Source organism: Pipistrellus kuhlii, unplaced genomic scaffold, assembly GCF_014108245.1.
Source record: "Pipistrellus kuhlii isolate mPipKuh1 unplaced genomic scaffold, mPipKuh1.p scaffold_m20_p_8, whole genome shotgun sequence".
NCBI classification, from domain to species: domain Eukaryota; kingdom Metazoa; phylum Chordata; class Mammalia; order Chiroptera; family Vespertilionidae; genus Pipistrellus; species Pipistrellus kuhlii.
In genome coordinates, this window is record NW_023425584.1 from 63125596 (window position 1) to 63150841 (window position 25246).

Consider the following 25246-nt stretch of genomic DNA (forward strand, 5'->3'; position numbering starts at 1 on the left):
CACTCAAGTACTTTGCTGAGGTGGCAAGTTTCTCATTACATTTTTGGAATCACCTTATGTCCAAGTAAACAAAAAACATCAAATATTTTTACTTGCTCATTCCCACAAGGGATTCATCCAAGCCTGGAATCCGTAGGACCTTTCATCTGAAAACTTAGTATGCTATATACTCTTTATTTTTTAAATTGTATTAAATTATTGCGGTGACATTGATTAATAAAATCATATAGGTTTCAAATATTCAATTCTAGAGTATCAATACATTATCTGAACAGTATATTGTGAACATTTCTTTGAAAATCAAGTCTTCTTTCATCACCATATATCAATAACTCCCCCCACTGCCCTTTTCCTCTGGTTACCACTGCACTGTTTTCTGAATCTGAGTTTTTGTTTGTATTTTGTTTATTTGTTGCTTTCAGTTTTATATCCCACCTATGAGTGAAATCACATGGTTGCTGACTTTTTCTGTCTGACTTATTTCACTTAGCATTATTTTTCTGAAGATCTATTCATGCTGTTGCAAATGGCAGTATTTGGTCTTTTTTTATGGTTAATTAGTATTCCATTGTATATACAATATGTACCACATTTTCTTTAGCCAGTCCTCTCTCAAAGGACACTCTGGTTGTTTTCATGTCTTGGTCACTGTGAATAATGCTATAATGAATGGAGGAATACCTATATCTTTATGAATAAATGTTTTTATTTGGGGGTGGAGATAGATAGCCAGTAGAGGGGCTATTGGGTTATATGGTAACTCTAATTTTCAATAACCTCATTCTGTGTTCCATACTGTAAATTGTACCAATTTACATTATCACCAGCAGTATATGAGGGATCTGTTTTCTCCACCATATCTCCAACACTTACTACTAATTGTCTTGTTAATATAATAATAGCCATTTTAACAGCTATGAGGTGCTATTTTATTATAGGATTTTTTGTTTGTTTGTTTGTTTGTTTTTTTTTGTTTTTTTGTTTTTTTTTGCATTCCCCTAATAGATAGTTCAAATATGTAAAATCAAAGAAGGAATTTTAGCTTATTTAGCACCATGGAAGAAATAGGAACTTATGGTGCCTGTGAGGGGAATGCCAATTAGAAACTAACCAAATTTCCCACAATTTCCTGGTACGTTAGTGTTGAACCCATACCATGGAAATTGGGGGTAGCAGAGCATGAGACTGAAAATTGAGAGAGTGGCTTAAAGTGTATATCGAATTGTTTGAGTGTTGAGTTCTCCCCTTCATCCTCAGCACCTTAGACTTCTCCCTCTCCCACTGAGCAGTGGGTTGAACACCTGGATCAGAAGAGCCAATTGTAATTAAGCTTAGGATGAGTCAAAGGTTATATGTGGGTTTTGGACTGGGGGCGGGGCCATTGCCCCTATTTCTCTTATTGTTCATAGATCAACTCCATATGACATATAATGAGGAAGAGAAAGTAAGTCTCATTGGTTCATCCATTCATTCATTCATTGATTCATTTGTTCATTCATTCAATAAGAATGTCTTCTTTTATGATCAGTGTATGTGTGTGTGTGTGCTGTGTATTGTGCGTTGAGTTGAAGAGAACAAGAAAACAGGCATAACACTTTTTCTCCTCTACCTCAGCCTCACTCAGAAAAGTGAATTGTCACCTAAGCAGTGCCAGTCACACTCTGTTCTGATAGATAGACATCAGCTACCTCAGGTGGCCCATGGAAGTTAGAGTCCCATGAGCATTTGCTCTTCTTAAGTCAACCAGAAAATGAGATGATTCATTTGAGATAAGAAGAGTATTTTGAAGATAAATAAGAGATTCGTTGTTTGTTTGTTTGTTTGTTTGTTTGTTTGTTTCCTGAGTATACTATGCTCAAAGCCAAGAGCTTTAACTTCTTTTATTCAGGCTATGCTAAATACAAACACTAAGTTGTAATTTGATGTTATTGTTGCCTCCAGAACTTCAAAGAGCACTTTTTTGGCAACAAGAGGAGTTTATTAACAAGTATAAACATATGGTGTGATAGCCTTGCTTTTTTTAACTTTTAATTTTTTTATTTATTTTTTTACATTTTACAATGTGGGAAAACACATGCCAGATTCTCAGCAACTTGTTTGTGAGAAATAGAAAAACTTACACCTACGTTCTTTTAACTCTTCTCCCTTATTTTGGTCATTATATTTGCAGATATGAGTCACAAGTCTGTATCATCTGCAGACACGGAAAATAAGGATAACATTTTTCTGTGGGGGGTTACTTTCCAAATTGTGCAGAAATAACCCTACAAGAGAAAAGGTGTTAAAATAAGAACAAATAATAGCAATTAAAAAGTTTCAAAATGTAAACTCTTGTCATCTGCATTTTCACACTGTATAAAGCTAAATAAGAAATATGTTATAAATATACTGTAGTTGAAAAGATATTGAATAGTCTGATATCACTTTGAATGAAAATATGTTCTCATGGTCGTTTCTGTTGCTTTCTCACATTCAAATGGGCAGCCTTCATATTCCTCCAATACAACACCTACAGAATCTTCTCCACAGTATCTATACTAATAAAAGGGTAATATGCTAATTAGACCGGATGTATTCTGGAAGACCATCTGGACGTCCTTCCTGACAAAGCCAGCCCAAGCAAAGCAGCCTGCCTGCTCGTGGCCCCAGGTACCAGCACCTGCAGCTTTGGTCCAGGAGAGGGAGTAGAATCCTTCCCTGCAGTCCTTGGCACCAGCAACTGCTGCTTCAGCCCAGGAGAGGAAGCTGCTGCCTGCCCTGCGGTCCTAGGCACCTATGGTTGCAGTCTGGGAGAAGTCGGCCCCGGTCCTAGGTCACTGTGGCTAACCAGAGGGAGGGAAGCCTGAGTCCCAGGTGCCTGTGGCTGGCTGGAGGAGGGAATCCTGCAGGAGTGGGGCTAAGGCAGAGGTAGTTAGGGGCTATCAGGCCAGCATGGAGCAGCTAGGGGCAATCAGGCAGACAGGCAGAGGTAGTTAGGGGCAATCAAGAAGGCAGAGGTGGTTAGGAGCAATCAATCAGGCAGGAAGAGGGGTTAGGGGCCATCATGCAGGCAGGAAGGCAAGCAGTTAGGAGACAGCAGTCTTGGATTACAAGATTCATGTCTGGATTATGAGATGCATGTCCAACTGCCGGTTTAGTCAAACATCCCCCTGAGGGGTCCCAGAGTGTGCAAGCTGAGCCAAGGAATACCCCCATGCACAAATTTTGTACACTGAGATTCTAGTCCTATATAATAAAAGGTTAATATGCAAATTGACCGAATGGAGGAATGACCAGTCACTTTGATGCACACTGACCACCAGGGGGCATATGCTCAATGCAGGAGCTGCCCCCTGGTAATCAGTGCATTCTCACAAGGAGAGCACTGCTCAGCCAGAAGCCGGGCTCATAGCTGGTGAGTGCAGCAGCAGTAGTGGGAGCCTCTCCACCTCCATTGCAGCGCTAAGAATGTCTGGCTGCTTAGATGCAGGGAGTGGAGCTAAGCTGTAGGAGTGGGCCTAAGCCGTCAGTCAGACATCCCCCAAGGGCTCCTGGACTGCAAAAGGGTGCAAGTTGGGCTGAGGGACCCCCCTTCCCCCAAGTGCATGAATTTTATGCACCAGGCCTCTAGTTTTGTAATAAAGATGAAGTGTTCTCCTGGGACTATATTTGTCAGAGTTGTAATCTGAGTTGACGTGGTCTGCTCTTTCTGTTTCAAATATCTTGTAGAATAATTTTCAACATTCCAATGTCTTTTCCACTCTAGTTTTGTATTCACGGTGATTGACAACCTAATCTATGCTAGTTTATTTTTTCTACTCTAGCATACATCTAAAAAATAAGCATGGAAAGTATGGAAATAAAAATAAAAAAAACTCTACAGAATTTCATTACTGAAATTTATCGAATGGAATCTCAATTTGACTATGGCAAAATTATAAGGATTTGTGTTACAATGAATTATATACTAACTTTGTTGTGAAAAATATTGCCTTCTCTCCATTTTGATTCTATTATTTTGAGGAAGATATGAAAACTCAAGAATTTTGCATAAGCTAGAGATATCCAGGGATATGTGCCCTATTTGCATTTATGGATGACATCCATTTTATGTGTATAAGGAGAAAAATGTTTAGAATGCCTTAGCACCTAAAATAAAAGTTGTCCAAATAATGTATAAATGAATGTGATTTCACCAAGGAGGATCTCTCTCTTCTCTCTCTCTCTCTCTCTCATCTTCCTTACCATCTCTTTCCATCCCTCCTCTGCACATGTTTGTGGCAGACAGCAGTATTTTGATAATTAGCATCTAAGATCCTCAGATTTATTTTTAGTAATGTATCCTGATTTTTATTTCTCTTTCTATCTGCTTTTTTCTGACTCTGTGCAAATTATTTTAATTATTATCATAGTTGCCTCTGGGTTATTAACCAAAGTTAATCTAAACATTCCATGGTAAAAAAAAATTAAAACTATACTTGATATTATTAAAATATGACATGCTTCTTCTGGTGGATATGGACACCATGATTGATACACATCTAAATTTGCTTTAAATCACAGGTAAAATGAAATAGCTCCCATGTGTTTTACTTGTTTCTGGTGACCATCTTAGTGATTCATGCTGATAACCCCATGATCACCAGAACCTGAAATAAGTATTGACTTTCAAGATGTCTATAAGAAACAGATGAGTTATCACAAATCTCTTGACAGTTAGAACTTTAAAAAATATCTTTGACAGATTTGAAGGCTTTGCTCCCTCCCCACCCTCCTTGCCCCCATCAACTCTGCCTCTACATTTTACAAAGGACAATTATCTTCTTCTCTTTTAAATAGCCTGAGCTTATAATAGACTAAATAAAAGAAATCAGAAATAAGTACCATTCTAATATAAGAAATGAAAACTTCTCTATGAAATTTAAACATAGTTATGAAAAACAAAGTGCTGTGGTGGAGAATAAACAAATCAGAATCCTTGGGGGAAATGGGAACTTGTTGAAATATGTTAGTTATATTATACATGACCTGTATATTTTGCAAGATCTTCTGGAGAGTGGCCTGTACAAATCCAAAGTTATGTACATGCAGCAAGAGGTGCCTGTACAGAACAGATCCCATCCCACTCAGCCAACAGCAAATACAACTCCAGTTGACCATCCATCACCATCTGTACCAGTGAGACATGCTGTTGTATCAGACTCAGAATATACCAGAGTGTCTGCATGTAGGCTGGCAGAACATTGTTGGTTGGCTTTTTGTGGGGCGAGGCTGCAGTGTTTGGACAGGTTCAAGCCTTGGACTGATGAGAGGGCACAGTCCTCTCGTGACCACATGCAAGTCCCAGCTTGGAGGGCAGAGCCCTGCCAGCATAATTCTAGCCAACAGCTGTAGTTGTAAGCTTGAACCTATGGCCCGAACATGTGGCCCCACGTGCGAGCCTAAGTGATACAGGCTGCAAGTAAACAAAGCTTCATCAGGTGCATGTAATTGAGTAGGATCGAAAATGTTTTAAACATCTTGACCACGCCCTTACTTTGCCTCCTGGCATCTGGCTATAAATTAAAGACTCTGCGTGTAGTCCATGATACTGTCTCTCCATCAGAGAAGCAGTGTCCCACTGAGACCCAGCTTTCATCTCTTGTCTGTCTTTTCTAAGCCTTTCAGCCACCCCCACTCAGGTTCACCCTTGGCTGTGCTTTTAATATTTAATCCTGTTGGGCTGGAGTGGCAGCACCTGTTCCTATGCCTGTATGTCCAGTGGTGAGAGTCTGTCCCAAAGGATAGGGATGAGTGGCTTATTTGGAACTAGGTCAGGGCATTACATAGTGGAGAGGGGCTGGGAGGAAAGGGTGGCTGAATATTAAAGGTAACGATGTTGTAACAACAGGGTTTAGCTCTTTGAATGGTTTGTGGGTTTTATTTGCATGTGTTCATTCCTCTGTATCTTTAATATAATAATTTATTTTAAAACATTTTAAGCATCTTAATAGATTATGCTAATAAATACCAAGTTAGTTTCATTATATCATCACACAGAAAAATAACTTTAAAAGTTTTTTTTTTTTTTTTTTTTAAGATGAATAAGTGCTTAAATTGGCTTCTTAAACATTCAATGTAATAACAGAACTTCAGTGGTAGAAAAGTTAATATAGGGAGCTCAGCAATAAAAATCTCTAATTTTAAGTATAAAATACAATATTTACTTAAATGTACTTTTGCAAGTTCTGTTGGATTTCAAACTGGCTAACAATGACTTTAGAAGAAATAAATTAGAAATTTCACACATGAATCTAAAGCTAGTTGGAAAGATGAATAGAAAGTGAACATGAATATAAACTTCTGTGTAGTTTTATATGAAGGAATTCTATAAATAGAGATTTTGCATCTTTTGCTTTTATTTTCAAGCCATGAGGGGAATACTGTCCTTCTAAAAATACAAAGGAGGATTGAAGTTGGGATTTTCAATCAGTATAAATAACTTTCCTAATTAACACATTAAATGCCCAGCCTGTTTTGTCTTCCGGATGGAAAGTAAAACTGACAGGGCACTTGTGTTAAGAATGGCAAAAAAAAGCCCTGGCTGGTGTGGCTGAGTTGGTTGGGCCTAGTCCAGTGCACTGTAAAGCTGCTTGCTTTCTAGTTTCTGATTGTGGCAGGTGCCTGGGTTGGGAGGGGGAGGGGGAGTTGTCCTAGGGTTCCCAATTGATGTTTTACTCTCTCACATCTATGTTTTGCTCTCACATGGATGTTATTTTCTCTCCCTTTCCCTTCCTCTCTATCTAAATATCAATAAAGATATTTTAAAAGAGAATGGCAAAAATACTTCATTAATCGGCAACATCACTGGATGAACTAATCAAGGCAAATTAATTTCCCAGATAATTCAGCCTTTTTTTTTTCTTTAGAGACCATAACTTTCTTAATTTTAACCATTTTGGGTGTTAACATTTACAAACATATAAATAGTACATCTCTCTCTTCTCAAACAAATTTACATAAGTAATTATCTTGAAGACTCTGTCATCATTATGATAATAATTATGTGCCATGAATATAATAATCAGCATCTTTAAAAATGGTATTTTAATTTCTGCTATTATAGTAATAATTTATAGTCTGACAATACAGTTTTCAGTGGCTGAATGCTAATGAAAATACCGATAAGGAAGTGATATTATGTATAGTTTTTTTGTTTTTGTTTTTTTTTTTAAGAATTAAAAGTAAGCTGGCTAATTCTCAATAAGAAGACTTTGCTTACCTGTATTCTCTAACACAGCTGGGTCTCTTCTTCATGTTCAGATGGGAGAAAATTCTCTCCTTTTCTAAGGCAAGCTGCTGGTGTTATTGTTCTATTTAAATCTGCAAATAATATAAGAACTATCACGCATCTGTTCATTTCCCCATTATATAGACTGAGTGCAAATCATGGAATTTGGTGCAAAAAAACCAAATTTAATTTTGTCCATTCTTTTCTCAGCCCAGAGACTCTGTTTGCATGAAGCCCTGACTGTAGGTGTGAGGAAGCAATGGGCCATTAAAGCTACCATCACAGGTGAACTACAGCCAACCAGCCAGCAGCCAGGTCCGCGCTGCTCAGAGTCACTTGAGAGTCTACAGTGCCTCAGTGATTATTCTTCCTTTAATACTGGAAATGCAAAGCCTTTATTAGGAAAACGCAACTGCATATGGCTGGAGACAAAGGTGCCCAGGAAGTACAGGTGACCATTTCCCTTGTGAGTCCGGCGTCCTGGTCCTCTCTGTGCGTGTTGTAACCCTGTGGTTTGATCCAGTATGCACAGGTGCTGGTGTCCTGTCTTTCTGCTGGAGGTATTGGAATCCAGGCAAATGCCAGGTCTACCCAGCCAGTAGGGTGCTTTGTGCATCACCTGGGGGGTCTCATGGTGAATCTCTCAGTGTAAATCAGCTTTTTTTAAAAAGTTCCTTTAGAGATTACAACTTGCTTAATTTTAATTCTTTTAGCTTGTAACTTTTACAAATATATAAATAGTATATCTCTCCCTTCTCTGCAACAAATTTACATAAGTAACTGTCTTGAAGACTCTATCATCATCTATAATAATAAAAGTGTAATATGCTAATTAGACTGGAAGACCTTCAGGATGAAGCCAGGGCTGTGAGGGAAGCTCAGGTTCCCGGTGCCTGCCAGTGGCTGGAGGGAAGGCCAGGTCCCCGGTGCCAGAGGGAAGCTGGTGCCCACAGCCAGAGGAAGAAAAATCTACTCTTGCATGAATTTCATGCATCAGGCCTCTAGTCAGGATAATAATTACGTACCATGACTATAATACTTTATAAATGGCATTTTAATTTCTGCTATTATAGTGATAATTTATGGTACGACTGTATTAATTAATTAATACAGTTTTCAGTGGCTGAATGCTAATGAAAATGCCAATAAGAAAATGATATTATGTGTTTGCGTTTTTCAGAAAAAGAAGAATTCAAAATGAATAAGCTGGTTCTCATTAAGAAGACTATGTTTGCCTGTGTTTTCTAACACAGCTGTGTCTCTTCTTCATGTTCAGATGGGAGAACATTCCCTTCTTTTCGAAGGCAAACTGTTGTGTGCAGAAATCAGAGTAATGCATAGACTTTAAAAATTAGCCATAGAAGAAAGAGTCACTTAATTTAGAAAATGTGAAATATTTGACATCTCAGCACAGTGGAGCTGGTTGCCCAGCCTGCTGTTTCCACTTCCTATCTCATCACCTATTTCTCTACCCAACATTTGTAAGAATAGCTGCATACTAACGTTTTGGGAATGAAAGGCACACAACATTTAAAAAAATTTTTTTCTTTTTTTTTTTTTTTTTTTTTTTTTTTTTACAGAGAGGAAGGGAGAGGGACAGAGAGCTAGAAACATCGATGAGAGAGAAACATCGACCAGCTGCCTCCTGCACACCCCCTACTGGGGATGTGCCCGCAACCAAGGTACATGCCCTTGACCATAATCGAACCTGGGACCTTTCAGTCCGCAGACCGACGCTCTATCCACTGAGTCAAACCAGTTTCAGCAGCACATAGCATTTTTTCACATTTGTTAAATAAAAAAGGTTATGGGCTCAATGTTGTTAGTACTACTTAAGGTCCATATTTGATTTTCTTAAAGTCCCTTTACAGAAACCTAATTTATGATTTTGCTTTCAGGTGGCAAACATTTAAAATCTGCAGCAGCAAGTCCTCCATTTTGGCAATTACTTGACTGTCCTGCAAGCAACTAACTTTGTATGTGGGTTTCAAGGTAAAGTACACATTCCTTTTATCTGTATTCAATTGTGAAATTTAATTTTGCACACTTAGTTTTTTTAAAAAATATATTTTATTATTTTTTTACAGAGAGGAAGGGAGAGGAAAGTTAGAAACATCGGTGGTAGAGAAACATCAATCAGCTACCTCCTACAAACCTCCTGCTGGGGATGTGCCCAAAACCAAGGTACCATTCCCTTGATGGGGATCGAACATGGGACTCTTCAGTCTGCAGGCCAACACTCTATCCACTGAGTCAAACCAGTTAGGGCCACTTAATTTCATTTTTTAAAATACTTGGATATGTGTGTGTTTTTTAATTGATTTTAAAGAGAGACATAGATGTGTGAAAAAAGATAGACTGGTTTCTTTTTTCCCATAAATGTCTCCACTGCGATGAATCCCTGGATTAAATCCTGCTACAGGGAATTGAACCAGCAGCCTGTCGGTGCAGGGGCTGCTGAGCCAAGGAGCCAGCGCAGCTGCTTCTCATATACGCAGAGGAATGCAAAGTGTTTGGCTCATCTGATTGCACAGTGGCTCCCCCCCATTCTCTATTCACAGGCTTAGGTGCTCATCCCCGCCCCTGAGCAGAGATGAAATCTCCGAGTCCTTCTCAGTCCCACAGCAGACGTGAATCATCTCCTTGTCCGGCCTTGCCATGGGGTAGGTGCTGCCTGCAATGGAGGCTGGCTGCCCCACCAGCCCTCAGCCGCAGAGTGGCATCTGATCGTCAGATCCACTAAAGGAAGTATGGTGTTTATGCTCAGCAATCCTTTTGCACTTAGTCATGGCTCCAAAGCGCAAGGGCGGTGATGATGGCAATTCCCATATGCCGAAGAGGAGCCTTCAAGTGCCTCCTTCAGGTGAAAAGGTGAAAGTCCTCTACTTAATTAGAGCGAAGAAAAAAAATATGCCCAGGAATCTTCTACCCGTGACATTGTGAAGAAGGGAAAATAAATCCTCACCCCAGACTGCAAGTGATGGCACAGTGTGGTGTGCGGTAAGGGCTTAGTTAAGATGGAAAGGGCGCTGGATTTGTGGGTAGAAGACACAAACAGAGAGAGGGTTGTGATTGACTGGCAACGTGTTGCTCCAGGAGCATTGAACCTTTTAAGTCGACTTCAGCAAGGGATCCCCTGAAACGGTGACGCCAGGCTATTTACTGCAAGAAGGGCCTCTTACCAAACAGGTTTGGACTGCTAACTATGAACAATACTGGAGAAGCAGAGCCTGCCAGGGAGGCCACTGCTGCCACATTCCCAGCAGAGTTGAAGTTGATGAAGGAGAAAGGTTATACCATCCAAAGCAAGCTTTCAATCGCAGTGAAGCCAGGCTCTTCTGGAAGAAGCTGCTCAAGGCAGCCTACATTCATAGAAGTTTAAAGGAGGTGCCAGGACATGAGACAAGGAAGGGCAGATTAACTCTGGCACTGTGTGGCAACGCTGAGGGGCATATGAGAAACCCAGGCATGGCCTACAGAGCAAAGAACCCCGGCCCTCTCAAAAACAAAGACAGAAATGATCTGCCTTTGTTCTGGCAACATACTCAGGAAGTGTGGATGACAGCCATCTCGTTTATGAATGGGTTCTACTAACACATCACAAGAAGGGTGAGTACAGTGCAAAGGATATTTAGAGAGAGAGAGAGAGAGACCACATTCATAGAACTCTTATTATGGTATCTCATAATAGTTCTGTTATTAGTTATTGGTGATAATTTCTTACTGTGTCTGATTTTAAATTAAAATTTATCCTAGGTATATATTACTATAGAAAAATATATATATAAAAGTTGTCCCCCAAAAATATATACACGCATTAAGAGCTGACAGCTCAATTTTGAAAATGAAATGTATTTTCAGCAACACTGACTTTATAATTATTCAAAATGTGAGTATACATTTTTTGGGACACTATATATATATATATATATATATGGTTTGGTATATATAAATCTGAGATTTAAGGCATCCACTGGGTTTTGGAGCTGTCCTCAGAGACAGGGGGGAGAAGAGGGACTACTATATTCTCTCATCTATAACTAAAATAAAGGCTTAGGTTGTTGTTGTTGTTGTTGTTGTTGTTGTTTTAATAGCAAAGTAGGTTATGTAATTATATGTAGTTTTACATAGATTGTTATACTTGCACAGGTCTTTAAAATTAGAATCCATGTTTTCAGAATTGTCTGATAGCATTACACATTACTCTTATTTTTTGGTCCTAAAACATTTGCATTGATTGATGCAATTTTTCATTCAATTCCCCTTATGACGAAAATAATGTGAAGTAACTAATCAAGTTAGGACACAGTGATTTATTATGAGAAAAAAGTAGTATACTTTAGAACGGAAGATTGAATTCAAGGTTTTTTTAATTCTTAATTTGCTGAAGGATTTTTTTTCACAAACTAGGAAAGTATTTTTTCAAAACAGTGAAAACTATGTGAGTTAAAATGAAGTTATAACGATAAAATGAGAAATAATTTATTTTACTCTGCTGAAATACAAATTGCATACTTTAACTGTTATATGTGTTTTTCTATTTCTGTTTTTTTTTTGCCTAAAAAAGTAAGTAATATAAGGCATACCCATGTAGATACATAAAAATATGTACTATATTATTTACACATATTTAATGCATTTTACTTATAATTCATATTAACCGTGTTTCCCTGAAAATAAGACATCCTCTGAAAATAAGACCTACTTACAGGTTTTCTTCTGAGTGAAATATAAGGCATCCCCCCGAAAATAAGACCCCCTAGGCTAAACATGAGAGATTTGGTCCACTGATTCTGAAAGAAATGGAGTCACAAGAAATTCACCAGGAAATTCAGGAATTGGATTGTTATGATGATGTTCCAGAAGATAATGACATGATTGTCATTGAATAAGTGAGTAAATTCTTGATACTGTAGGATTCCCAGTTTGTCTGGTTTGTGTTGACAACTACCGTACTACCGTACCGTATACAGGTAATAAATTTCCTTTATTTTCATTTAACAATAAATGTGTACCGTATTCTTCTTCATGGAAAAATAAGACATCCCCTGAAAATAAGACCTAGGGCATCTTTGGGAACAAAAATTAATATAAGACACTGTCTTATTTTCAGGGAAACAGGGTATATTTGTGTCATAAAAACTGTTCAAATCTAATCTAAATGAAAAAATGGATATGTGGAGAGAGGAACTTTGAGAAAAAGAGTAAGAGAATTCATGTGCCTGCATGTGCATGTGTGTGTGTGCTTGTATGGGTAGGCAGAGAGATATTGAAGTAATCAAGAGACAGTGAGATTCTCAGAGTCAGAGGAGGTGTTGAGTAGTTTTCTCTATATGTAGGTGATGTGTGTGTCTTTTTTAGCAACTTATTTTTTATAATTACCATGACTTTTCTCCTACATGCACATTATAAAAGAAGGCCATTTTTAAAAGTTAAAAAATATATCATCTAATTGTAAGTCTATCCCTTTTAGCAGTATATGATCCAATTTTTAAAATCTATATAGTATGCCCAAATCAAGTGTTCGTAATAAGTAAAATGTCTTAAAACCACTCATAATTATGAATAATCTTAAAAAGAGAACTTTCAGTAACAGAAGTAAATATATTTAAGGTGTTTTTTCTTTATTTTGCATTTTAGCCATGGGTGATAAAAATAATAACCTGTTAAGAACAGTAATTTAGAAAGTCAGTGTGAATATTGATTATATTCCAGAGACTGTTAATTTTCAGCCTAGAGTTTTGTTCTGATTATTGTTTGATTTAAAATGTTTCTTCCATAACATAATATTAAGTGATAGGACTATTACTTTATGAACAAATTACATATTTAAAATCATTTATTTTATATGTCTATACATGAGTGGATGGGAAAAACTGAAGGTAAATCTGCATGTGGGTTGCAAAAGCAATGCACTACTAGTGAGAAGGAAAACCGCTATTTTGTAAAAAACTGTTGTTTGGAATTTTCTGCTGTTTTTCTTAGATATAATGTTGCTTTCTAGTCTGCTTTAGCCTGTTTGAAGAATGATGAAAATAAACTTAGCTGTTTGACTTTGTAGGCCGGAGACTAGATATGCCCATAATAATCTTAATGCCATGCCAGGTGCATTTTTTAATTGGATAGAATTGTATTGTTTTCAAGGCCAGCATCGAGATAACCACTAAGTGCACATAGGGCTGGCTCTTTAATAAAAAGGGAAGTTCTGCTTGTAGCTTTGCTTAGAATTATAAATCATTTTCTCTGAGCCCATCGCGCGATGAATAAACTAAGTCTCTCCAAACTCTCCTTCTGCATTGTTTGATTGTTCCAGAACTCTGTAACACTAGATGGGGTAGAAAATGCAAGTGTTGGGTAGGAAGGTTGAAACCTATTGGCTAAGTTATTACTTTGTAGTTTAGAAGGATTATTCTGAATACCTTGAAGTGTACTGATAAGGAAAGGAAGTTTAAAAATTATTCTCATTCTTTCATGCATCCTCAAAAAGGAATATATACTCACAAATTTACTCTTAAATTCACAGTATATTACAAAAATTTGGGATATGTTAAATTGTCAGAACTCTACACATGTGAATAATTTCTAGTTAAAAATTTCATTTTCTGTAACTTCAGATACACAGTGTCCTTATTTCTTTTTGAAAAAAATATTTTTATTGATTTCAGAGAGGAAAGAGAGGGGGGGAGTTATAGAAACATCAATGACGAGAGAAAATCATTGATCTGCTGCCTCCTGTACATCCCATACTGGCTGGAGCCTGAAACCTGGGCATGTGTCCTGACCAGGAATCAAATCAAAACTTGACCTCCTGTTCATAGGACAGTGCTCAACCACTGAGCCATGCTGGCTCGGCTGTGTCCTTATGTCTTCAGATAGAGAGTAGGGATGTATCCTGAAAAATAATTAACTAGATCATTAGATATTTGAGAATCAGCACCCAATCACAAGCCCCTACCTGCTAAATAGGTATTTCTACGTAGCATGTTTGTTTAACACAATAACACTTATTTTCCCCATGTTTTCAAGTGATGACTGCATGATGTGCTGATGTTTCAAGAGACAAGAGTTCTGGTGCATTGGTACTTTTATTTACTGATAGAGTTATTTTGATGTTTAAGAATTCTTGAGATAGGTAAACTCTAGCTAGAACAGTTCCTCAGAAGTGATCATGTGAGTTCTCATTACGAACATGATATAGATATGGATCACAGCCCACATCCTAAAAGGACTTGTTTATTTTGAAGGGGGTGGGGTGTGTGTGTGTGGAAAATAAAGCCACTGAGATAATGACATGAGGCTTTTAGAATTATATTTTGTATTGTTTAATATTTTACAATGTGAATATGCTTGTCTTTTTGTTATCAAAAAGGCATTCTTAAAAAATTATTTTTTAATCTATAAAATGGATATAGTATTCTAGAGGTCCTCTTTAGATATAAGGCATTTGTTACCAATGGCAGTGCATTCTGTGGGTTCTTTTTTATTTTTATTTTTTGCTTTTCCTTAATTGTCCAACTCTTAATTATATGAGTAAATTCTTTGATTTCTTAAAATATTTTGCTCTAAAACAGCCATTTTCATGGAATTTTTTGTGAAGGAAATGGTAAATGAAGGCTTAACACACCTAAGTAATTTTGATTGTCTGCCTTTGAGAAATACTACCTATAATACTGTTTAAGTAGTGGTAATAAAACAGAAAATTTTAGGGGTGAAAAAGGTTTAGGAAATTTTGGAAATTAAGGGGACCATGGAAGCAGCATAGGGTTGTGGAGCAGCATAAGGCACATTTCCATAGAATAGGGGAGCTGAAAAGCTACAACAGGTACATTTCCATAGAATGAGGGAGTTGGGAACAGCAGAAGGTCTATATTTTGAATTAAATGGAAGAAAACCCCTCATCCATAAGGAAAAGAAGAAAGCCCAAAGGGAATAGGAAAACAATAAGGAAGGAGGAGGGGAAACCTCACATGTCCCCTGTGAGGTTCCACCTTTGAATTCAGGAGTTACCATAGTAACCAGTTCAAGGGAATAGTGACCAATCAGAGGGGATGTCAAGGCACAAAGATCTGAAGCCTTTGGAAACCATGGAAAAGGAAGTCAGTGGGACCCTTTCCTGCTCCCCACATGGGAGTCTGTGCTGTGAAATTCTTTCCCCTTTTCCACCTGGGAATCTGTACTTGTTCTTCAATAAATCTCCACCTTTGCTCTACCACCTTCCGTCCACGGATTCATTCTTAGACTCCAATGGACAAAGACTCCGGAGAACCATCCTGCCCAGGGGAACACCGCCCGTTCCAGTTCAAAAATTCTGTTTCAGCAATCCTTGGTGATGACATGAAACCCATATATCTGTGACAGATACAACGATTACACGTATTTTGAATGACTCTTGCATGTAATTGAGTCACAGAATGATTAAAAATATGAAAGTATTGAATTCCTAATCTATTGTATCTGTACCTGCTAATTTAGCAAGACATCATAATGATGTCTTGCTAAATGAGCATATAGTATATAGGATTTAAGACTGTTTTCCACAGGTAGACAGTTATAAATTCTTACCAGCATAGCACCACTCCAGCCTCAGCAAAATTTCCCCCTCAATATTCCTTGTCTTTATATTTCTCACAGCTGCAGGCCTTGACTCCATCTCTTTGCCCATCATACTCTCTCTTCATTAACTACAAATCATGTATAGTTCTCTTATTACATGTCACTTTTCATAGAAGCCTACTCTGACACATAGGATAAATTAAGTTCATCTGCTAGGTCAACACACATAGCACTGGATAGTTAATAGATTATAATTGAAATTAAATAATTACATGTAAATTCATTTTAATAACATTTGAGAAATACTAATAGAGAATATAGAGCAAAGAATAAAACCAACAGTTTTTTGAGTCTACTTGACCTTACCTGATGTATTTGTATGTATCCCAGTGCCTGTGTAAAGTATTCTTTCCACTTTATATTCATCTTCAGGAATCAACAGTTGTATTGTATTGTTTTTTAAATAATGCCCAGATGGTTGTCATTAGAGCTTGAGACAGCTTGTTTATCTATTGCCTCAGAATTTGGCATTCCAAAGAATTCATCTACTTTTATAACAGTTTTTTTTCTAAGTATGCTTTGGCTATCTCTATCCATCTAAAATAATTTGTTTTGTTTCTTGGGATTTCTTTTTAAAATATTTGGTCTCCTAATTATCTTGCATTAATTAGGGATCTTTGATTACCAGCAACAGAAGCTGATTCTAATTAAGAAAAATAAATTTATTGAAAGATAGCTAGTCTTCAAAGAATAGACGTAAGAGTGTAAAAAGAGGCTTGGGAACATAGAAAGTGCAAATGATGTGACCATTGCCTTTGTTGTGAATGAACCTGAAACACCTTTACTGTCCTCAAAATAAACTTGAGAAGGATCAGTTATTGACAAATATTTGCTTTGAAATAATTATAATCCTGGAGGGTATTTCTCTTGAGATATTTGTTATTAACAGGATGTGTGGCCTCAATAGCATCTAAAAATGTAATGCATTATGACTTAAACACCCTAGAATTATATTTCTTTCTGAATTATGATTAATAAGCTTAATTAGATATTATTTTCTAAAGAATGATACCAGATTATAAAAGCTAAAATGCCCCCAAATTTTTCTTTTTACATCATTTTATCAGATTACTACACCCACTGAATTGTGTGCTGCTTGAAGAGAAAATATTCAATTCTATTTTTTTTTTAATAGCACAAATCGTAATGGTGCCTAATAAAAATAGCTCAATCCAAGAATGTTAAATAAAACTGGAATATGGGGGAAGCCTGTAGTTTTCATTTCAACATATTTGCTAGGCATCAATAAACAGGACAATTATACTTTCACTTTATTTCTGTTTAAGAGTGAGACAGATTAGTTTATTTATTATATGAAGTCTTATAGTAGCTTCCCAGTATCAAATTAAAGTGAAATTTCATTTCACAATGATTGATGAATTTTTGTCACATTGTAAGCAACTATTTTTTTTAATAAGGATGCAAGAGCAATTCTTACTTGGAAAGGGTCATAAAATTGTTCATTATATTTGCTAAAAATAGACAATATTAACTGAGTAGTCATAATTGAAATATGCATAGGATATTCTTACCAGCATAGTACCTCATAAAACTACAGATTGTTTTTGTCTGTATTTATAGCAACTTAATTTGTGAATTCTACTAATGAACTTTCTATATGATAAGAAGAATTAATAAATTAGTGTTTCTAGCTATTCTACTTTCTCCATGAGCTAAATAAGATTGAGTTTCTTTTTTATGTTTTTTTTTTCCCTCCTTCCTATTTTCTGTGGAGAATGAACAATAATCTGTGGATATAAAAGCAGAATAAGGAGGGCTATGAAAAAGAGTTAACAATGGATGGAGAGGTGGCCAGGGACTAGGAAAGCCCTGAAGAAGTGGAAAGGAAATAAATCTTCTTGTTATTGTTGACAGTATTCAAATCCCCCACTTTTCTCTCTTCACTAACCTCTACCCCCAGGCCTCGCCAAACTATTGTCTGTCTCCATGGGCTACACATAAAAGTACAAAAGTTCTCTGGTTTATCTCTTCTCACCCCACCCGAGGTATATCAGTCTGTTCCATGGCTTCATGTCTTAGGATTTATTTTGTTGGTCAATTTATTTTGCTCCTTAGCTCCCACAAATAAGTGAAATCATGTGATATCTATCTTTCTCTGATTAGTTTATTTCACTTAGCATAATAATCTCCAGGTACATCCATGCTCTCTCAAAGGTAAGAGATCCTTCTTTTTTACAAGCTGCAGAGTATTCCAAGATGTAAATGAACCACAGGTTTTTTTTGTTTGTTGGTTTGTTTTGTTTTTTGTTGTTGTTGTTTTTAATCCACTCATCTACTGATGGACACTTGGCTGTTTCCAGATCTTAGCCATGTGTAAATAATGCTGCTATGAACATGGGGTGTATACATTCTTTCTGATTGGTGTATAGGGATTTTTAGGATATATTCGCAGAAGTGGAATTGTAGATCAAATGACAGTTTCATTTTTAAAATTTTTTAACTCTTTCCTTCATTGTGCCCCAAAACAACTTAAAAAAGTTAATTTCAGGTTTTTTAAAAAATATATCTGCATTTGTTTATAGTCTATTTTGGCCTATTTCATGCTTTGAAAAGCAGCCAAAATAATTTTGAATTTATAAATGTTGGAAAAAGCAAGCCTTTGCATCATTATTGTGGAGGAAAGGACTACCTGCTAACTCGACAAGCTCAGCAGAGGCCTGTTACTTTAGGTCTCTGAGTTTGCAGTCTTGCAAACTCAGAGACCTAAAGTAACCACAAAGGATGGTCTGAAATTAAACTTTAACTAAAAGCAGTTATGGTGGGCAGTTACATCCTACGCCAGTATCTTCACTGACAAGGTCAACCTTTACCTTAATTGAACCTATCTGTCTTTTTGCATCTATAATAACATGCCCTTGAAACGTCTGGGTAACTCCTAGGGGTTTCTTTACAGGTTTCAATGGTTTTTTACATTTACAATATGATACTTTTTGATTACACAAAAAAGGGCTGCCTTATCACTTGAAACATGAATAATGGTTGTATGTTGAACTTTAAAAACAGTATCTCAAAAAGTTCTAGTAGAATGACTGATTCACACAGGTTATAAAAGCATTGGAAGTTGAGACATAATCTGAGGTTGGTGTTGCTTATATCATATTGTAAATTTGACAAAAGAGAATAAATTTTAATAAATCCATTATGCCATTTTTTTGTACTTTTACTCAGATATAAAATGCAATTAATGCTCTCTTGTCTACAGATATATTTTCTAGATCCTAATTTAAAATTATGTATCAGAAATCTGTATCAGGTCTCAGATAATATCTTGGGGCTCCTCCAGTAATGATTTGAAAAACATTCTGCAAATTACACCCTCACTCTTCACTGATTATTATATTACTAGAGGCCCAATGCACACAATCCATGCACGGGAAGGGGGGCGGGTGTCCCTCAGTCCAGTCTGCACCCTCTCTAATCTAGGAACCCTCAAGGGATATCCGACTGCCCAATAGGAAATCTGACTTTCCTCTCACAATCCCAGACTGCTGACTCCCAACCATTCGCCTGCCTGCCTGATTGCCCCTAACCACTTCTGCCTGCCAGCCTAATCACCCCCTAATCACTCCCCTGCCAGTCTGATTGATGCCTAACTGCTACCTACTGGGCTAGGTCACCCTTAACTGTCCTCCCCTGCTGGCCTGGGTCCCCCCGCTTAACTGCCCTCTCCTGCAGGCCATCTTGTGGCAGCTATCTTGTGTCCACATGGGGGCAACCATCTTGTGTGTTGGAGTGATGATCAATTTGCATATTACCTTTTATTAGATAGGATTGTACTTATTTCCACTAATTATTAATACAATACAACCATCATATTTTTAGGTTGAATGCCATTGCTATCCATTCACCTTTGAACAACTGACTTTTATGCAACAATACATAATGAGCTGGTCCAAATGAATAAAATTTACTTCATCTGTTTAAAATACGTTGTGTTATATGTGGATTTCCAAACAGAATGTATCATATTATTGAATTCTTTTTTAAAAGGTGTGTAGACTTCCAGTATTCAGTGTAGCTTGTAAGGAACTTAGAAGTTGCTACTCCATCCTAACAGCATGTAAAAAGCTCAACAAACTAAAAAATCAACAACTCTTTTTAGAACCCTAAATGTTAGTTAAAACAGCTGCCCTTCAGACTGGAAAGACCAACAGGTGAATACAGATAATTACAACCTACCAGACCAGAAGCGTCTGCAGGAGGCAGTTCCAAAGTAGGAAAATCTGAACTGTAATTGACAAGTGGCCGGATGGCCAGTGTAGGCAAGTGTGAGAGATAAATAACTTAGGGGACACAGTCATTGAGGGGCCCTTACACTTGTGTGGGTCTTCTCTGAAGAAGTGCCAGCTTCTCACCATGAATATAGGAGAACAAACTGCTTCTACTCCCACCAGGAAGAAGAGAATAGGAACCTCCTTTAAATACATGAGAGCTGTGGTCGGCAAACTGCAGCTCATGAACCACATGTGGCTCTTTGGCCCCTTGAATGTGGATCTTCCACAAAATACCGTGGCCTGGGCGAATCTATTTTGAAGAAGTGGTGTTCGAAGAAGTTTAAGTTTAAAAAATTTGGCTCTCAAAAGAAATTTCAATCGTTGTATTGTTGATATTTGGCTCTGTTGACTAATGAGTTTGCGGACCACTGCACCAGAGCATTGTGTTTGTCTTAAATTCTGCCCTCAGGTGAAACCATTAAACCCCAGCCTAGCCTTTAGGGTTTGTCAGAGCACAATAACCTGAGGAGAAGGGAAATAACCAACACCAGCTTACTCTAGCCTTGCACCAACGGGGAGGGAGATAATCCAACTGCAGCCTGCTCTAGCGTTAGACATAGAGGAGGGGAAATGCCCAACTCCAGCCCATTCTGGCCATTCTATCCCACCTAAGAGGGGAGGCAGGCAGAGAAGTACATGTGAAGTGCACAGTCCAGAGGCACAGTGTAATGTAGGAGCTCCAATCCAGGGCATGCCACGTTGCTCTTTGGTCCAAAACAAACAAACAAAAAATAAGCACATGGGGGACCAAAGGGGAAAGACATAGCCTTTATTGCTTACACAATGGGGGAGACCCCATGGCAGCTGGTCAGAGTTTCTGCACTGGCCAGAGATAACAAAGGGTTACCTAGGGGAGGTAGGAAGGGGGAGTCCCGCTTGAAACAGTCTTCCAGCAGGCCAAGGACAAAGAGAGGCTGGTGAGGCTTGTTAGTTGTCAAGAACATGGGAATCACGTGGGTCTGTGCTGCTCTCCTCCTTGGGGCCGCTGGCCAGACAGACACCTTTCCACTGATGGGGAGAGTGAATTGGGCTATACCCTGGCTTGACCCCACACACAGGACACTAAAAGGATAAGACCTTATCATAGGAATATAGAATGCTTCCCCTTCATCCACCCCTCACCATCACATCCCTAAAGACACACTTATTTTTACCCAAGTGCAACAATCAAGGAAATTTGGACAAGACATACTAAAAGGTAAAAACACAGTTTGAAAAACACAATTTGAATTAACAATACATTCATTCAAATGTTACATAATTATGCAATTTAGATGGTATTAGTGCTGTTTCTTTAAAAAAAATACATTGGTTTTTTTTTTTTAATTACTCTGCTATAATTTATAAATATAGCAGCGATTTTTAAAAAGCAATATTTATGATATATTGATATATATATCAAACACACACACACACACACACACACACATATATATATATATATATATATATATATATATATATATATATATATATTTACCAGAAGACATGAATTTACCCTTTGGATATCATAACAGATATGTAATAGTATTTGAAAGCTAAATAAAGTATCACTCATTAAATGGCAAAACATCAGTACTATTTTACTTTGCTTTGCCCCTGGTGAAAGCAATTCTTACATGATCTTTAAATACACTCATTCATTACAAGAAGGAGTCTCTATTATTTTTAGGCACTACATTATTAAAAAATTATAACTTCACTGAGCAGTCAACTAACTTTTAAACTCTGTTTTTATATGGTGATAAAACTCTACTGCCTGGAAAAATGTTATAAAGAACTTTTCTATAATTTTATAAACTGGGCATATATCTTAATAACTTTCTGAAGTAATCAGATTTCATTTGAGCCAAAAGTGAACTGAAATAGTAACACAAGTGATGTACAATTTTTATTGTACTGTGCATGTCATTACTCTGGTGAGAAATGATTAAAAAATACTATAGTACTCAGCCAATATTGTTCTCCATATACATGAATTTAGATTATTCCAAAGTGAGCCAAAATAATACATTCTAAAAGGCTACATTATCCTTCACAGAAATATCCATAATCAAGGGCAACTTAGGAACCTATAGATTCATGGTGTGTTGACTGAAAGAAAAACTCCACTTTCTTTGTGCCTGGAGATTTTCACACCTCAGTTCAATACATCTAAGTAACATTTGTGCTCTGTAAGGAGTGTGACTTTCTTTTGTCAACTAGAAGGCTATGAAAATCTGTTGTAGTCCATAGTACAGATGGAAGGTGAGAATCCATAAATTCACCCTCTTAAATTGTCCCTGTTCTTCCCCTGAATAACTTTTTTATGCCATCAGTGAAATCAGTATCCAAGTTTGAGAACCACTATTGCAGACATTTTGGAGATGCTACATGTTACCTTACTAGCCCTATATTAGTCAGGATTGATGTAACAAAGGAGCAGCAATCTGGTGGTCTTTATAATACTTCCCTATTTAACTGTCACTCTCATAGAATATTCATTTTTCTGTTTTAATTTTATTATGTATTTCTTTACCATAGATTATTTGTTATTTATATTTGACATTTTTTCTGAAAAAATTGCTATTTCCAATGCTTTATAATATTACTAATATATACCACTACTGTCAAATCTGTAATTTATCTGATTATTTAAATTTAAAATGAATCAAATTACTTTGACAGAGATAAAATTTTAGTAAATAAAATTTTCTTTTAATTTAAACTGGAACACATTATTAATAAACAGAACACTCTAGAATTATATATTCAGCTGCAGAATAGAGAAGAGAATAGACCAGTTGTAGACATGAAAGTAGAGATGGATTATTGGAGAGTGACAAAGGTATCATCAAAACCAAGGGCAACTTATTTCATTCATTGAGAGATGTTTTGAGCATGCATAATGTTATATTGTTGAAATTGTTTGAGCGTTTTAGCTAAGACTTGCTAAATGCTTTTCAAAAACTAATTATGATCTACATTATTGCTGCAGGAAACAAAAGATTGATATGCACCACTTAGAACAGTCAGCCTTACTGTTGAGTATCTGTTATTTACAGTGTTTATAGAGATATCCTTCATTCTCTGCTCACTGTTACATTACCTCTGTAATAAAAACCCAGTGGTCATAATGCCATAATGACCAAAGACCTGTCACTGGGAGGCTGTGTGCGTGGTGAGGTGCACACGAATGGGCAGGGCCATGTGGTTTTGTGCACTAGGCTTCTAGTCCTATATAATAAAAGCCCAGAGACCAGAATTACCAGAATGGCCAGAGACCTCACAGGGCTGGCCCCGCACCTCCAGCAAGCAGTTAGGGGTGATCAGGTAGGCAGGTGTGTGACTGGGGAAAATGAGGCAGGCAGAGCCCTTCGATTGATCACCTCAAAGAGGGAGTCCCAGGCCACAGCCTGCAGGAGGGATGCTGGGCAGCTTCAATGGAAGGAGATGGTGGTGGTGGACACTGCAGGGTGGGGCTGGTGCAGCCTGTCCTCGCGGCTTCTGCAGGGCTGGACTGCCACTCTCCTGCTATGATGCCTGGGCAGATCCTGGACCCTTTCATGACTGTGGGCTCTCTGCCAGGGCTCGGCCCCCTGACCAGGCTCCCCAGTTCAGCCCTGACTGCAGAAGAGAGGAAATACACTAATATCCACACCATTGGGGCTATAATCACCCCTTTGCAGTGCCTGAAGGTGAAACTGGGCAAGAAGCCTCAACCTGTGAAAAGTGAGCTAGATAGGGAAGAGGAAAAAAGAAAAAGGTGCCGGGAAAAGAACAAAGTAGTGGCAGCCTGATGCCAGAATAAGAAGAAGGAGCAGAAGGAGTTTCTGCAGCAGGAATCTGAGTGGCTGGAGCTCATGAATGCGGAGTGAAAACCCAGATGGAGGAGCTGAAGCAGGAACAGCAGAAGCTCATCCTTATGCTCAGCCGGCATCGCCCCACCTGCATTGTCAGGACCCACAGTGTTAAGACCCCTGGCTCAGAAGGCAACCCACTGCTGGGGCAGCTGGAGAAGTGTCCATGGGCTGAGAGGAGGAGGAGATGAGGAGACGGAGGAGGAAGAGGAGGGTCCCAGAGGGCTCTTTGCTGCATGAGAAACTCTTCAATGAGCCTCAGCACAGCCAGCGTCAGCCAGGCTCTTTTGTGAAACTCAGATCAGCCACACCAGGGGAAGAAACGCGGGCTGATGAAACCCAGGGCCAAGCACTGAGACCAAAGTAGTCCTGAGTGAAGCCTGTTCTGCCTGGGACCAGGCTTGCAGGAGGCAGGACAGAGGCTCTGGGCCAGAGAGAAGCCCAACCAGGCAGCTGTGGGCACTTCTCCAGCCTTTCCACCAGGGCACCACCCAAAGGACCCCTGTCATTCAGGAAAAGCCATGATTTGCAACCAAAATTAGGCTGAGGATGGAACTCAGAGTGAAACTGCAATCTGCCTTCCCCCCACCCTGACCCTGACCCTGACCCTGATCCTGATGCAAGGCTGGAGAAGGGCACAGTGCCAGGCCCTGCTGTACCCACCCACTGTGGTCCAGCTCAGTCCTGCCCGAGTGGCAGCCAGGGAACACCCTCACCGGTCCTGCTGGAGTTGCTGTGGGCACCAGGCACGGGCGCCCTTCCAAAGCACATACTCACTGAATGTTTATAGACCGGCTGTCCTGGCAGGGCTTTCAACTGCACATATTCTTTATACTTTTTAAAAGTATATTTTTTACAAAATAAAGATTTTATACAAGCAATATATAAATATATTTCTATGCCGAAGCCGGTTTGGCTCAGTGATAGAGCGTTGGTCTGGGGACTGAAAGGTCCCAGGTTCGATTCCGGTCAAGGGCATGTACCTTGGTTGCGGGCACATCCCCGGTAGGGGGTGTGTAAGAGGCAGCTGGTCGATGTTTCTCTCTCATCGACATTTCTAGCTCTCTATCCCTCTCTCTTCCTCTCTGCAAAAAATCAAAAAAATATATTAAAAAAATAAATATATTTCTATAATAATTTGATGTGATACAGTATAAATATGCTATGGTTTGTTAGGAACAGATATTCAGCAGTTATGGTCATTGCGTGTAACTTCTAAGTACTGTAGTCTCTGGGTGTTGGGGGTAGCA

General features: G+C 38.2%; 1 pseudogene; it reads left to right on the forward strand.

Moving 5' to 3' along the window:
• The first annotated feature begins 23651 nt into the window (after positions 1-23651).
• LOC118711811 lies at positions 23652-24187 on the forward strand (annotated as a pseudogene).
• Positions 24188-25246: the final 1059 nt, after the last annotated feature.